Consider the following 17,171-nt stretch of genomic DNA (forward strand, 5'->3'; position numbering starts at 1 on the left):
GAAGAAATCACTAATTCTTAGAATTTTGAGAATCCTGATAAAATGGGTGAGGAGACTTTTTTTTTTTTTTTTACGAAGAAAGAGCTTTTGATCAGAAACTATTAAATCAGATCCATTCAACAATCTGGCACTAGCCCCCTTTGCCTGTGTATGGTACTGGCCTGGAAGAAACTATCGCCAATGTAATTTGGTTTGCAGGTTATTCTTGAGGGTATTGTGCTTGGTAATAAATTAAGGGCTCACATCTTGATGACTGCTTCATGGTTCAAATATCAAATCAAATCTGAAGCCTAGAATGTTAGGAAACTTTTCAATTCATTATATATTAACTTAAAAAATGCACATGGAAATGATGATTTAAAAGATGAATTACCAGCTTTTGCCTAACAAGTTGGCAGAGATTTGAAAAGCACTAAACAGTGGTGTTGACAGCATGAGGGAACTGACACTTTCTGGTTGATGTTTTAACTTCACAGAGTTTAAAGATGAGTACATACTATGAACAATCTATTCCAATTCTAGGAATTAAGCTTCATAAAATACAATTTTTTCCAACATTTTTCATTTTCAACACTTCCCAACAAGTTTCAAACATATGAAAAAAGTTGAAAGAATTTTACAGTGACCGTTCATGTGCTTATTACTTAAACTCCACAATTAACATTTTGCTATGGTTGCTTTATTGTACATCAGGCCTCTATGCATCTATCCATACGCCTTCTTTGTTGATGCAGTATTTTTACATCAAAGTAAACTGCAGACAAATACTTATAAAATAATCATAAACGTGCACAAAGATTTACCTGTAAACATATTAATTTCACCATTATTTATAATAGGAAAAAATGGAAACAGATTACATGTACAATAGTAATAGATTAGTTCATCATGACACATTTCTGTAATGGAGATTTTTTTAGTTCAGTAAGTCGGGAGCGGGGCCTGAGAATTTGGAGTTCTAACAAGTTTCCAAGTGATGCTGTTGCTGCGGGTGTAGGGACCACCCTTGGAGAATCATTGCCCTACTCTGTAATGGAATGCTTACCATATTTGAGATGCTGCACAGCTGAGCTGGTTAGTTAATTTGATGTATGATAGAGTCGATATTGCAATAATCTTGCCGGGTTGAAAAATGTCTTAGGTTGAGCCTGAGACGGAGATTTCTGTTCAAGTAACTTATTAGGAATGTGCTCGTAGGAAAAAAGGAGTGACAGAAACAGGACAGAACAAGGGATGAAAGCTAAGGAAGGATGTGGTCTCATTTAGAGACTAACTTTAGTCTGATCCCCTGGGAAGCTCTGGAGCACAAAATACATCCAGAATTAGTCTTACTTTGTGTCATTGAGTTGGCCTTTTGTACTCTGTGACAGTCACTGGCTTGTCAGTCGGCCACTGGCTGAACTGAAAGTGGACATAGCTTCCCAAGCGAGGTGGTTCCAGTTTTACTGAGAAATTCTTCAAAGAGGGTGGCTGTGTGTTATCATCCAACAGTCACAACAGCTGAGTAGGGATAGGTACACCAGCTTTAAGGTGACCAGAGTGCAGCACCCACAACCTTCACTACCAAATAGTAACCGAAACCAACAAAATGAGATCTATGGAGAAATGCACGCATAACGTCCGCATTTAGATGAAGAGGGAGGCTTGACATGACAGCAATTTGTATGAGAAAGAGCTGGTGATTCTACTTGACCATAAGCTCAAGATAAGTGAAAAGAATGCCATGGATACTAGAAAAACTAGAACCTAAGCTACATTCATTAAATGGATCCCAAATATGGTCTGGCGACTCCTGGCTGGGGGAGGTGTCCCAAAGATGCTTTCAGGGAGTCCACAAGGTCAGAACTATTTTTATAATAATATTAAGATGTTATTTATACTTGTTACTCTCATTCTTCCTGATTTTTCCAGAGCCTACCTACTTGTGATATGGCAACAGATTGAATGCAGCAATAGTTAGAAATACCCACCTATCTTCTATTAAGGCAGACATTAAAAAAAATTGCAAAAATATAAAACCTTGCTACTTTTCTTACTCATTTATGTTGTTTTGGAAAAATATTTATTTTTCATAGAAATATGCTATATTAATATGTATTTTTAAATGAATTAATAATTAATTTAAAATTTTTCAATTTTAATTTCTAATACAGTGAATATCATTAGATATAACTTTCTGAAACAAAAGCTCATTGGAATACTCAGTGAATTTTAAAAGTGTAAGACCAAAAGCGTTGAGAACCACTGATCTAGATCAAGGAATACCACATTATTACATGAAAAGAAGAATATTGATAACTAGAATACATAGTACATGAATATGTAAGTAATAGTTTAAAAATAAATTATTAATACAATTCATCCATATAGAGAAGCATGCCAAGGACCATAGGTAGGCTTGAAGACATATTATTCTGAGGAATATTTAGGGACTCTGCAGATGTTCAACTAGAACTGAAGACCTAGGAAGGTTAGTTGTCTTCAGATATATTTAGACTTTCCTGTGGAATAGACAGTAGACTTACTTCGTTTCTGAGGATAGAACTAGTTCATGTCTGGAAATTATTCTAGACAAATCTCTGTTTAGAATTGCCTGCAATGAAATAGGTCAACTTGTAAAGTTGTAAGCTCTCCCCTTTTATGGATATGTTTATCCACAGGATGGATAATCCTTTATCCAGAACAGTGGTCACTCACTGAAATACACAGATGTTTAAAGCACGAGGCGGATGATGAGTGAGTGAAGTGGGCTGATGGGAAGTGATGGGTGCTGTGGAGAAAGGGCGAGGGCATGACTCATCCAAAGGGGCAGTAGACATGTAGCCCCAGGTGGATTTTCAAGAAAAGGCAATGATCTGGATTTTTGTGTGTTGGCATAATTAAAAAAAAAAAAAGAAATCTGTTTAGGCCAAATAGACTACATGTGCTTTAAATGGTCCTCAGACCACCAATCTATAACCTATTCTCCAAAGAAGTCCTATATTGTATAGAAGATTGAGTTAGGGGACCTCCGAATTCTCTTTAGACCTTAAAGCTACATAAGTCTGTATCATTTCATAGCTGTACATCACATTTCCTATTTAGACATATCCAAAGGAATGCCTCTGCTAATAGTTGTTTCAAATTATAACTTGATCATGTATAATTTGGGAAATCAGCTCACTCTCTTGTTCTAACCAGATCTGGCAGTCTTAATTGTAGAAAGATAGCTGGATTCATGATTTTTATGCCTGTGAGATTATCTACAATGATATATAGATAATCATAGGATTTTAAAAATCAAAGTGAAATATAATGGAGTATGTAACTGAAGAAATTTGTGAAAATCGTAATCTATATCTTCTTTGAATTTTTAAAATATAATTTAAAATAATGATTAAAAGAATCAGATAATATTTAGAAATCTACTAAATATATTGGTGTATCTTAGTGCTTTTTGAGGGGAACAGCGGGTCTTATAGGTTAATCATATTAGACAGTACTTTATGGTTGAGAGCAGTTAATCTGATTTGCTTATGGCCTTTCAGAGGTTGTGAAATAACAAACAGGACTATAACAATTTTTGAACAGGATCTTTTCTTTACCAGTGACCAAAAGAAATCCATTGCCTCTATTTAAAATCTTCTAAATACAAATGGATATTTTCAACAGGGACCAATGTAATCAACACTGGTTCTTGGTGTATTTTATTATATGGAACTCTTATTTCCATAAATTGATAATTGATGCTTATTTTATTTTTTATGTTATTGAAGTTTGGATTCTTTTGTCTGAAGTTAGATTACTGAAATTCCATTTCTTCCTTTTGAAGAGGTATCAGAGATGGGTATTGAGCATATTTTATTTATTCATTTACTATCTTCATTACTTTAGAGCCTCGGGTTACACCTTCAGATTACATTTTTTAAAACTATGAGAATGATAGAGTCATAAAAATAGCAATAGTATACTACTGGATGAAAAGAATTTTTGTCCTAGGGCCTTGTGGTCCACTAACTGGGACTTCCCTTGGTCCAGGGTAGGTGGAATATTATAGTGAGCCCTCAACAAAGAACAACCTATCATAGAGTCCCTGAAGCATAAAGCTGAGAATCAGTAACAGAAGATGATCTCGATTGCCAAAGGAACATATTCAGAGAATGATGATCTTCTGAGGTAACCAGGTCTTCAAATATACTCATTTGCCCTAAGGATTTTATTAAGTGGCTTCTAGGATGTGTTCTGTGTTGTAGGTCCAAAATAGACTCATATCTCAGAATATTGTGGGTTTTTTTTTTATAATGGAATAAATGACAAGGCACAGTTCTCAGTTAGTGTTAACAATTTTCCTGTAAAGCAACTGCTATTTTTAGACCAAAGTATAGACATGTTGATAAATGTAAATGATGAGTAATAAGCACGATATCCCTACTATTTGCAAATGTAATTATTAAAGCAATGTGAAAATACCGGAAAGTATGTTATATTTAATGTGTGTACATACAAGTGGAAGTGCATGTAAGTAATGACTCAGTATTTATTTATTGATCTGATGCATCTCTTGCTGATAAATAAATGAATTTTTAAAGAGAATAACTATTTATATAGCAGACCCCAGTCCCACTTTTGTGTTTTATTTGAGGTATGGTGAAAAAGTTCAAAGACAAAGTAAATTTTAATTTTATTTAGTTTACAGTGTAAGTATATACCGTAGAGTATGTGGGGTTTGAGAGGGGAGAGTATGGGATATTCTGAAATAGGATTAGGATTTGAATTAGGATTTGCAGTTCCAACAAAATTGTGAGATACTGCACTAGATATAGTATTATACAAACTATATTTCTTTAGTACATGACAGAAGTATTTGTTTACTTATTCTTAGAATTCATCAGAAACCACATACAAAGATGTGTCACTAAAATTATTTGAACCATCTAACAAAATCTTAGGGGTCTTAAAAGTGTTCTGCTGAAGCCAAGAAATCTTAGATAGAGATAGGGACATGTTCCACATTCTTCCGAATCTTCTTTCTTCTCTAGGCCCTTGATAGTACCTGAGTAATATCACTTTGCAAAATTCTGGGAGTGTATTCGGTTTTGGTAGAACCTATAGCCTAAATGGGTTTTTAAGGTTACTTCTACTTTTGAAATTCTCTATGCTCTGTTCTCTCCTTTGCACAGCAAAGAGAGAATCCATTTTTTCTGAGAGAAATAGAGTTGAATCAATCTAGACAGGTAGCTAATTCTCTTTCTAGTTATCAAGCTAGTAGAAAAGCCTTTGTAAAGGCACCTGCCATATACATTGTATTTCAACTCAGCAGCAAGTTACATCAGAAAGTGTCCTTTATGTATATATAGCCCTAATATTGAGGTGTGTTTTTTAAATCAAAAGTAAGATTATTTCTAGCAGCAGATGTGGACTTAAGAGAATACTGAGTTGATATTTCTGTATGAAAATCTGACTTTCAGTGTAGAATGCTTATGTCTAGTTCTAAGGCTCTAACAGGAGCCAATTGTTTCTGAGGAAGGACACTTGGTGCATTATTTTAATTGTTCTAATTATATATTCCTCCCATTTCTTTTAATGAGTTTGAGATACTTTCCCTGATACAGCTTTGAAAAAAAACACTTAATGGGTTACAAACTTTATGTGGGTTTTTTTACATGGAGAATTGCTGAGCCTGCTTGATTTTATAATCAAATCTAAAATAAATGAAAGTGAAACCACTATATAGTACTTCTTTCTCCCCTTTCATATTTTCTTATTTTGTAAGTCAATGGAAACTCTGTATGTGGAGAGGGATACATTTCTTAGAATGTATTACAGTGAGATTTGATATCACAGAAGAGTAAATGATATCTAAAATATTTGACTTTTCATAATTATTGTATTAATTATATTTAAAATTCATTCTCTTCCTTTTTAAAATTAAAATGTTTATTTAAAAAAATATTTTCTGGAGTGAAAGAAATATCCATCAGCATAATTTTCTGTGCAGGGCTCAAAAACAATCTTGTCATATATTCTGATAGAATTGAATGTTAAAATTGAAGTTGGAATCACATGGTAACCTGCAATCTTCAGATGTTTAAAATGTTGTTGAATTTTTATTTTTATTTTTATTTTTTTTTGTAGCTTGAATGAAATTAGCTACTTGTCAGGATTTTTTTCAACAATCAGATAAAGACTAACTATTAGATAGAATACTATCTTACTACAAATCCTTTGTCCAGAACAAGGGACAGTAGTACATAGAGATTGCTACTTACATGATATGATTCACATAACCCCCAATTTTTCTTCTACTCATACCTGAAATGCTCACTATTGAAGAGCCTTTATTAAAGATGCAAGTGGATTATTTTATGGGGAGAGAACAAAACATTTTCAAGTGAATAGTGGTTCTGAACCCTGCTACTGCACTCCAAGCACTGACCTGGTTAGATCACTTCAATCACCACTGTGCCCTCTGTATCTAGCCGGTGTCTGACACATAAGTGCCAGAAACTAATAGAGCTTGTATCTTGATTTTTCTGGACTGAAACTATCTAGAATTTGCCCTATCCCCATTATACTGCTAACTTAACTAAAAGTCAAAAAAGTTAGAGTAAATATTGTGTCATTATCAATTTACTGTCTATTTATTAAATGGTACTTACTAAATGAAATGGTCAGGAATATTTGTTAAAGTTTATTTCTGAATTTATGTGCCTAAGGGTGAATAATAATTTCATCTTAAAGTAAATGAAAATAACCAAATATTGGACTGTGTTGAAGGTTTTCAAAGTGAAAAGCAAAGGGGAAAAGCTCTAAGAGCGAGGTATGAAAATGTTTTTAACAGTATTGCTTTTGATTGTATAAATGGGATATGGGAACTTCAGTAATGTTCTTCCATTTGGTGCTTATAAATTTGCTACGTTAGAGGTATTCTTCGTTCATAGCAAACCGTTGGTTTTATGTATTGGTGAGAGAAGATTTAATGCATATGCATTGGGAGAGGTTACATCTACTTCTAGCTGACCTCAAAGGAGCCTTAGGATAGAGGTTACAGGTTTGTCTCAGCTATAGTTTAGGATGGATTGACAAGAGTAGGAAAGCTGTGAAGCTGTGAAGCTGGCAGTGTTACATAAAGCACGTGTGGATGGGCTCCCAGCAACCTTATGAGGGGTGTTGAAGAGTGAGGAGGATGAAAATCTGGGGGGCGAGAGTTGGGTGAAACAGCAATAGAAATTGGTTACATAGAGGGGGCATTGACAAATAAGTTATTATCTTAAAAATAATGGTAGTTGTGTTTCTCATTGTCAGAGAAGGGAGCTACAAATATGGAAAGAGAGAAATCTAGAATGAAGCCCATGGTGATGAACTGAAATTGGAGATATAGGAGTGTATTAGTTATCTTTTGTTGCATAACAAATTACCCCCAAACTCAGCAGCTTCAAACAATAAACATTTCTTATCCCATTAAAAAAAAAAAAGAAAGAACATCTGGATAGATGCCTAAAAGAATGCCTTCTTTGACCAGTGTGCCAGAGGATAGAGCAGCCTGGCCAATTAAATTTGGTCTCTATGATTGGTTGCTTGACCCTACCTTCTTTTGAAGGAAAAGAAAGTAGTTGTAATCTGAAAGTGACCAGGATTTTTGGATGAGATCATTAAAATGACCATTGACTAATTTGAAGTGATGTTATTAAATGCTCTTTTTCCAATAATTATTTGTGAAGTAGTTTACCTTCAGTTTCCCTTTAAGTTTGTTAGATATGGAGCAAAAAGGAAAAAGATACAGTGATGATCTCAAACTCTAAAGTCTTCCTTTCTGTTTATAACTTCCTTATTTTCAACTATATTTACACCTCTCTGAACATGCTGTGTACACCTTTTTTATTGCAAGACCCTCGATGACATCAGTCCCTTTTTATTTCTCCCACCTTCTTACTTAGTCTTGACTGTAGCCTTCTCAGTAATTCCCACAACACTGAGGTTCCATGGCTTTTGGCCCTCTATGTTTATGCCATACCTATATTGACATTTCTCCATCCTCTTCTACAAGTCTCTCTTCTTCCTTCACTCCCTGATTTCTTGAATAAGTAATCTACAGTACCTTCACTCTTTTGTCATTCAGTCCGACTTCAACTCTTTTTCTTTTGACTTCTACCAACAGTAGAAGCTACCAACATCAAGCTATGGGAATTGCTTCCCTGTAAGGTACCAGTTACCTTGTAATCACCACATTTAGTGTCTTCATTCTGCTTGACCACATTGCAGCATTTGACACTATTGACTAAGCCCTTTCTTCTTGAAATTCTCTCTTCTTTTTGTCTCTGTGATACTGGTGACAAGTAATTCCTTTTATTCTCCCTTTCTAACAGGTCATTTCAATAACAGGCTATTATTCTGTGGCAGTAGTTCCAACATTTTCTCTAAGTCAGAGGTCTTGGGGAGTGTTGAAGGTCCTTCCATGCAAACCAAGGGGAATACGAGAGCAGGAATGGGGCTGAAAATGAGAAACCAAGTCAAGAGTCATGACTGTAGAGCTAATCAGAGCATATTGAGCAATTACCTCAGATAAAGCTGAAGTGCCCATAGCTTTTCACTTTGACAGCTGGCATGCTGATAAGTCAGACTGACTTAAAAACACATGGTTGGAATCTGGCAATAAGAAACTTGAGTGCTGAGGATAGATTCTGTCTATACCTTTGGCTGACTTATGAACCTGTCAACCAATCTTAGTTTCTACAGTGACTCTCGGTACTTAGAGGAGAGGCTGAAGCACATTGTGTGCATTCTTGAGGTGGGAAACTGACTTCCAAAAAATGTTCTCCAAATCATGCTCATTTGATGACACAGGGTTTATAATTAACCTGCCAGAAGGAGTCTAGAACATTTTCTACCACATATTACATTTTGGGCTCTTGGGGATGACTGTAGGGGATATGCATGATGGTCGGGATGGAGGCTAGTTGGGGGGAAGCGAGAAGGCCTTTACGCTAAAGAACAGAATTTTGGGTGGAATGTGAGAGTGTTGCGTTTTGACTTTACATTGGTCTGAGAAATAGTTGGAGTTTTTAGCACGGTTTGTCTAAATCTTCTGTCCTGGGGGATAGTAGTGTTTGCCTGGTTGTGCTAGGGCCTTAGCCTGGTTGCTGGTGTATTATTCGGTTTCCGAACCTGGGATTTCCATTCAGTTTAGTAGGGAGTACTGAGAATCAGAGAGACAGACCAAGTCAGAATCTATTAAGGAAAGCTGAGATTTAAAGACCAGGAAATCCAGTGCAAAACACTGACCTAAAGAATTAGAGAGAATGGTGGTGTCATAGGTTTGAAGTTAGGCAGAGATGAGACTGCAGTGAAGTTAGATGGGGATAAAGGGAGAAGAATCCCCAGTGGTTTCTCTAACCGATTTGGAGTTATCTTCTTTGCCCATCATGGATGAGTGGTATTCAACTGTGTGAGACAGGTTTGAGGGCTTAGGCAGACCTGAGAGATAGTGTGAATATGTGGGTAGGAGAAGCAGATGGGATCTATAATTTGCATGCTTTGCCCTGGCGCTGGTCCTTGTTTGTGTATTCCTTGATTTAGCCTCTTGCAGGTTAGAGTGTATCTGGTGAGTCTTTCTGTATGGTCTATAGCTGTTGCAGGTATTGGCTTGTAGCTTGGGTTATTTATAGCTTTGCTCAGAGGTGGTGGGAAGGAGCTGAGTGGAAGCCATAGTGTCTAGTGTAATATATCCCTCATAAACTGCGGTTCCTTGAGTGCAGGAGCCATAGTTTATTTATCTTTGTAGCACTTTTTCAGGGAATTATTTTGAATGAATGACATACCAAAAGAAGTATTATAAAGAACAATTTAGTTTTATTCTATAGAAAAGCTTTTCGTGAAAACATCCAATGTAGCATTATTGCTCTAGGATAGGCATTTTATGAAATAATGAAGAAAAAAATGAGAACATACTTGTCTGAAATCTGTTGTTTGCAGCAGCTCCAAGGTATATTAACATGAAATTTCAATTGCCATTTATCCCAAAGGACCACAAGTGTCATATTTGACAGAAGATCTTTTTCAAGAGAAGTTTACCAGTTTCCACACTGGAACTCTTGCATATAAGATGATTAGTAGTTTAGTGTTCTTTTTAAAAAGAATAAACATAATAAACAAATGTTTCAGGAAACCTGTGATAGACTGAATCAGGTAGAACTGATTTAATGTTATGGATAATTACATAATTAGTGCTGTAAAAAATAAACCATACTATCTACTTGATGGACTGGAGCTGCTGTGAAGGAGGTGTGTAATTATACAATCAGCATCCTCCTACGATGCTGATTCTAGATAATCCTTTTTCTGCCTTGTCTGAGAAGGGGCTTCCTGTCTCGTGCTTCCTGGTGTTATTTAAGTGAACAGAGCTGAGCATTGAGTAGTTTCCAGTCCCTTGATAAGTTTTTCCATAATCCGAGTCTGGGAGAGCATCCTCTCAGACCAGTGGCTTTCAAAACATTTTTGATATAAACACACAATAAAAAAAATACATTTTACATCAGGATCCAGTGCATTCTGCACACACATACCTGAAACCAAGGTTTGTGAAACAATTCTTATTCGTTCTGATCTATTCTACTCTGTTAACCTGTTCTGCTCTATTTTATTTATTTAAAAAGAAAAAATGCTGTTTGAACCCACCAATTGATTTCAGAACCTACTAATGGCTCATGACTCACATTTGGAAAATATAACTTAGACCTTTGGTGATTGCTAATGTCAGTGGAAGGGATTCGGAGAGTAGCATAATGGGGCAGCTGTGGGCTTTGGGTAGCAGGTGGTGTGGCATGGTTGACAGAGCAAGGGCTTTGGAGTTGGGCAAATTTGGTTCTAAATCCCTGCTTTTCCTCATTTTAACTGTGTACTTTGAACATGTTACTGAACCTCTTTGAGCCTCAAATCCTTCATCTGTAAACCTAGATCCCAAATACGAAGGGAGTCAGGAGGTGGGGAATTGGGTGGCTGTTTGGAAGAGGGTGTTGATGTGTGCATTAAATGATATCATGGAAGAAAACACCTGGCCGGTGCTGTGGAAGGAATACACACATTGCAGTAGGTACTTTATAAAGTTTATATTCCTTTCCCCACTCTTTTTCAACATGAACTACCGCAACAAGAGAAGGGTATGATAACAATCCCTGCCTCACAGGGTGGTTATAAGGATGAAATAGGATAATGGGAGCCAAGGATTAACAAATGTTAATTTTTTTATTAGTGCAACTTTAAGGCAGCTTTACTATTTCAGAATACACCTTTGTGCAAGTGAGATAGAGTCCTACAGAGGTTAAGTGGCAACACTAGAAAACAAAACTGCTTCTGAAATTTTGGGTTATGACTGTTAGTAGCAAGGATTGTTTTGAGACAGAGTGGAATTGCATGTTCTGGATCCTAGAGAGCTGCTACCAAAGCTGCCGAAGGATGATTTACAGTGCCTATTATAAATGACTATATACAAGTTGTTCCATATTGCATTACATATAGAATTTAAAGAAATGTTAAACTTATTTAACAAAGGATTTTGCTTCATTAAGACCTGGAAAATGAACACCAAGAAACAACTAATTACCTGTTATATTTTTGCCATTTTCTGTACCTTAACTGGACTGCAGTATAATAATTTAATTGTGAGACTTAGAAAAATGTAACCTCCATCTCACAGCTTGAAATCTTGGGAGGAGGAAGAGTTTTCAATGTACATTTGTACATTTTTATAAAACCACCTTCTTTTCTTTAAACGTTATAGTTTTTACTACTTCTGAACTAGTTCATGACTTTGAAATGCTATTTCCTCACTAGTTTAATTTTTTTACTTTATTGCCTGCAAGAAAATTTCTTGGGTTTGATACTGTCTGTGCTTTTCACTTCCATTCATCTTTTCTCTAGGAATCTACTGATATTGTGATTATTTAGTGGTAACCTGGGCTTTGTTGGTTATGGGGAAGGGATATAAATCAGCCAAGGCAAGTATGAGGCATTGACAGCTCCAAAGCACCTTTCCCATATCTCTTATTCTCCCTGGTACCCGGTCTATGGTTGTTTTGAAATGTTTCAGTCTCACTTTAGGCCTATGTTGGTTGGTTGCACTTAATTTCTATGCCATTTCTGTGTTTCCAGTCCCTTACATCTGTTTAGGAAATCACCTAACACTTTAAGTTCAAATCACAATTACAGTCAGGAGAAAAGGCCTGGCTCCTTTAAGACAGAAGCACCTTTTTCTCTGCCAGAAATCTCATTGTAAAACTGAAGGGCTTAACCAAAAAAGGCTTCAATGTAAGTTGAATATTGATAGAGAAGGGAGGTTAATTGGCCTTAGTAACTTGGTTGCTAAGGAAGCATTTTTCGGATTTGGAGGAAACTCTCCTGGGTGTGCTGCAGCTTCTTGTGGACCTAAGATTCCTTGTTTTATCTCTTGCTTTCTGTTTCTGAGTTGGAAGAGGAAAGAGCAGAAAGCTATCATAGGAATGAAAAGCTGTGGGAAGCAGATGGTTGCTCTCTCTTAGCTACAGAAAGAGAGAGCTAAATACTGACAAGCAACAAGCCAATGCCAGCAAGGACTCTTTGTTTAAAGCAGACAGTTGGAAAATACCATGAGGGCAACATATAAAGGGCTTGCATAGGAGGACATAGAGAGGTTAGACTAGGAATTTTTCTGCGTCTGGAAATATGTAGGTGAGAGAAATTCAAGGATATTTAGAATGCATATTTAATATCCATGTTAAATAACGGGGTTAAATATTTTCATTGTGGTTGAGTTTATTGAAATAAGTTATTTAGCTTGTATTTAGTTTGCATTTTGAAGGTTTCATACTATGTTGTGTATTAAATTTAGTAGATTTAGAATTTGTTCATCTATAATTAAGGGTGACTATTTATAAACATCTCTGTGTTATTGTACCATTTATTGCTCAGTAATAAAGTAACTTTGGAGTAAATAAATCACAAATTTTTTATTGAAATATGTATTTCAAAACAAAAATGTCTGAATATTGACTGTCTATATATGCTGAGCTCTCTGGTTATATATTCTTTAAGTAATGTGTGAAGTATTATTTCTGCATACTAAATGATATTCCACTAACCTCAGGGAGTTAATGCCTATATTTTGCTTAATTTAATTTTTTTAACTCACTGCTTCACTCAACAAATATTTCTGAGTATTTAGCATCAAGCTCTATATTAAAGGATACCAAAAGGAATAAAGCACTCCGAGAATGTGATGATATACTTCTCAGGAGAGTTTTAGAAATGAAAATATTTTTGCTGGCATTTTATGGTCTGTTTTATGTTTTCTTAGGTTTTCTTCATTATTAATATAGAATATTATTGTTTGTACTGAGTGTTCTTATTTATTTTTTTATGGCACTCTTAATTATAAAATTGCTTTTTAATTAAATTTATTGGGGTGACATTGGTTAGTAAAATTATATAGTTTTCAAGAGCACATTTCTATAGTACATCATCTGTATGTTACATTGTGTGCTCACCACCCAGAGTCAATCCTCCTTTCATCACCATATATTTAATCCCTTGCCCCTCTTCTACCACTCTCCCCCTTATCTTCTGGTAACCACTAAAATGTTGTCTATGAGGTTTTGTTTCTTCGATTATTTGTCTTGCTCCCTTGATGCTTTCAATTTTATATCCCACATAAGAGTGAAGTCATGGTTTTGACTTTTTCTGACTTATTTCACTTAGCATGATAATCTCAAGATCTATTCATGTTGCTGCAAATGGCAGTATTTCATCTTTTCTTATGGCCAAGTAGTATTCCATTGTCTATATGTACTTCATCTTCTTTATCCAATCATCTATTGAAGGACACTTTGGTTGTTTCCATGTCTTGGCCAATGTGAAAAATGCTGCAATGAACATAGGGGTACACATATCTTTGTGAAAAAATGTTTTCAGATTTTTTGGGTAGATTCCCAGAAGAGGGATTGCTGGGTCATATGGTAATTGTTTCTTAATTTTTTTGAGGAACCTCCATACTGTTTTCCATAGTGGCTGTACCAATTTACTTTCCTACCAGCAGTAAATAAGAGTTCCTTTTTCTCCACAGTCACTCCAACATTTCCTAATATTTGTTTTCTTGATGATAACCTTTCTAACCAGTGTGAGGTGATGGCTCATTGTGGTTTTGATTTGCATTCCTCTGATAGCTAGTGAAATTGAACATTTTTTCATATATCTGTTGGCCATTTGTTTGTCTTCTTGGGAGAAGTGTCTATTCAGGTCCTCTGCCCTTTTTAAATTGGGTTGTTTGTTTGTTTGTTGTTGAGTTGTACGAGTTCTTTATATATTTTGGATATTAGCCCCTTTTCAGAGGTGTTGTTGGCAAATACCTTCTCCCATTCGGTTGGTTGCCTCTTTATTTTGCTGACTGTTTCTTTTGCTGTGCAGAATCGTTTTTGTTTGATATAGTCCCATTCATTTATTTTAGCTTTTACTTCCCTTGCCTTTGAGGTCAAATTCATAAAATCCTCTCTTAACCCAAGGTTAATACTTTTACTGCCTATGCTTTCTTCTATGCAATTTATTGTTTCAGGTCTTATGTTTAGGTCTTTGATTCATTTTGAGTTAATTTTGGTACATGGTGACAGATAACATTCTTTTGCATGTGGCTTTCCAATTTTCCCAGCACCGTTTATTGAAGCGGCTTTCTTTTCTTCATTGTATGTTGCTGGTTTCTTCGTGAAAAATTATCTGCCTATATATATGTGGATTTATTTCTGGGTTCTTAATTCTGTTGAACTGGTTTGTGTGTCTGTTTTTCTGCCAGTACCATGTTGTTTTGATTATTGTCACTTTGTAGTATAAATTGAAGTCAGGGAGTGTGATACCTCCAGCCTTGTTCTTTTTTCTTAGGATTGCTTTGTCTGTTCGGGGGTCTTTTGTGATTCTAAACACATTTGGTGGTTTTTTTGTTCTATTTCTTGAAAACAAATACCGTTGAGATTTTGATGGAGATTGCATTAAATCTGTATATTGCTTTGGGTAATATTTAACTGTGTTGATTCTCGCAATCCGTGAACATGGAATACCTTTCATTTCTTTTTGTCTTCTTCAATTACTTTTAAGAATGCCTTATAGTTTTACACATATAGGTCTTTCACATCCTTTGGTAAGTTTATTTCTAGGTATTCTGTTCTTTTAGTTGAAACTGCAAATGGAATTGTTTTTAAATTTTCTTTTTCTGAAATTTCATTGTGAGTATATAGGAATGCAGTGGATTTTTGTACATTGATTTTGTATCCAGCAAATTTACCGTATTCGTTTATTGTTTCTAATAGCTTTTTTCGGTGGAGTTTTTACTATATAAAAAATTATGTAATCTGCAAACAGTGACAATTTAACTTCTTCATTCCCAGTTTGGGTGTCTTTTATCTCTTTCTCTTGACTGATTGCTCTGGCTAGGACTTTCAAAACTATGTTGAATAACAGTGGTGGCAGGGGGCTACCTTGTGTTGTTCCTGATTTTAGAGCAAAAGCTTTCAGTTTTTCACCATTAAGTATGACATAAAATTCTTTTAAACAGTATTATATGTATCTTTATATTATTATATTATATGTATTTTTATGGATATATACTTAAAGAGACACTAGACTCCCTTGGCTTCTCTTATAATGCTGTAGTGTCATAAGAGGAGACACGAGTCTTCCTTTGTAAACTCTTTGGAGTTTACTTTTGGTTTTCATAGCTGAATAATTCTTGTCCTGTGAGTGTGACTGGAGGATCTTAGAGAATAAGCAAAATATGATTCTTCTGAGGGCCTCTGATTATAACAATATTCTCAGAAAAGCTAGTTTAACATGGAAGTGCTTAAGTCTAACCAGAGGGCTTAGGAAATATATGGGTGGTCCCAGTGATGTATCTTACATTGGAAGGCCAGACAAGATTATCAAGTAAAAAACAATAGAATTCTATTCTATCAATAGAATAATAGACTAACTTGGACTTCCTCAGTAGTATACCAATAGGATAATATATTAAATATATGCAGCGTACATGGTCCTCTTTCCTTTTTAATGCGGAGCTGCAGGCACGTTTTGATAGTTAAAAAATAATTGTATGCTAAGTGTGCATTTTCAGATTTATCTGCTTCCTAATTCTATTCTTGATTCACAATCCACCGGTTTAGGCTTTTTATAGCCTCTGTAACTTGGATTGTTTTTTAAAGATCTGAGTTTTAGTAAATGAAAGGTGTCTTAGGGCGAAAGGAGAACAACAAATATGAGGTTCAGTGTCAAAAGTTAAATATTTTATAGATTTTGAGCAGAATAATGAATAAATGAGAAAAAGTGGCATCTGTAATATTTAGTGACTCTTTGGATGTCACATTTATTTTAACTCAGTATTCATTACTTTAGAATAAGTGTACTCTTTATTTTTTTGTAGCTGTGAAAGAGACTGCACTGAGCTGAGATTAAAATTTTTTTTTTTTTTTAGAACTCAACGGCTTCTATTAAGATGAAGCTCAACTAGTAAACTCATTAAGTAAGGACCCTAGGCAGTTCTCTAGTGCTGAGAGTGAAAGCACAGTATTGCAGACATCTTTGCATCACCGTCATGAATGACCTTGAAGGAAGCCAGCACTTCATAAAGCAAAATTCTCTCTGTGGCACTTCGTTCTGATTTGATTGATGCTTTAGAAAAAGCTGTAAGATTTTTTTTCTTTGTAGTGTGGGACATATACTCCTTATACTTCATAGATTTTGTGCTTGTCTGGAGTATTTTGTTGGCAGGTTCTTATAGGTGCTGATCTTTCACTGACTGCAGTACAAGTAAGCAGTAAAATTTCTCTCCTTTGATCAATTATTATTAGGGATAAAGGTCTTAGTGCATTTGGATTATGGTTTTTAACATTATTTTATGGAAAAATAATGACTCTCTAAATTGAGTGTAACACAATAATTACACAGTCTTTCCAAACATCTCCGTGGGTAGAAGGGTCTTTACTACTGAGGTTTTATGATTTATATTATTCAAAGGGTATACATTCCTATCTAGCACTATCCACACTGCTTTCTTAGATTGATATTTCCCTTAAAATTTTTTTTTTACTTTAATGTGCAGTGAAGGTTTTTAGTATGCATTATTATATCCAAAGAAGAAGACACCAGAAATCTTAGAAGATAAAATGATTACTTTACCTCTTTAG

At 35.2% G+C, this 17,171-nt stretch overlaps 1 protein-coding gene across 4 annotated transcripts in view; it reads left to right on the plus strand.

The window, feature by feature from the left end:
- The window catches only part of ATG10 (autophagy related 10), a 393,520-nt gene that overhangs the window by 233,057 nt on the left and 143,292 nt on the right, over positions 1 to 17,171 (plus strand). The window lies entirely within an intron of this gene.

The sequence above is a fragment of the Rhinolophus ferrumequinum genome, chromosome 7 (genome assembly GCF_004115265.2).
Source record: "Rhinolophus ferrumequinum isolate MPI-CBG mRhiFer1 chromosome 7, mRhiFer1_v1.p, whole genome shotgun sequence".
Classification (NCBI taxonomy): Eukaryota; Metazoa; Chordata; class Mammalia; order Chiroptera; family Rhinolophidae; genus Rhinolophus; species Rhinolophus ferrumequinum.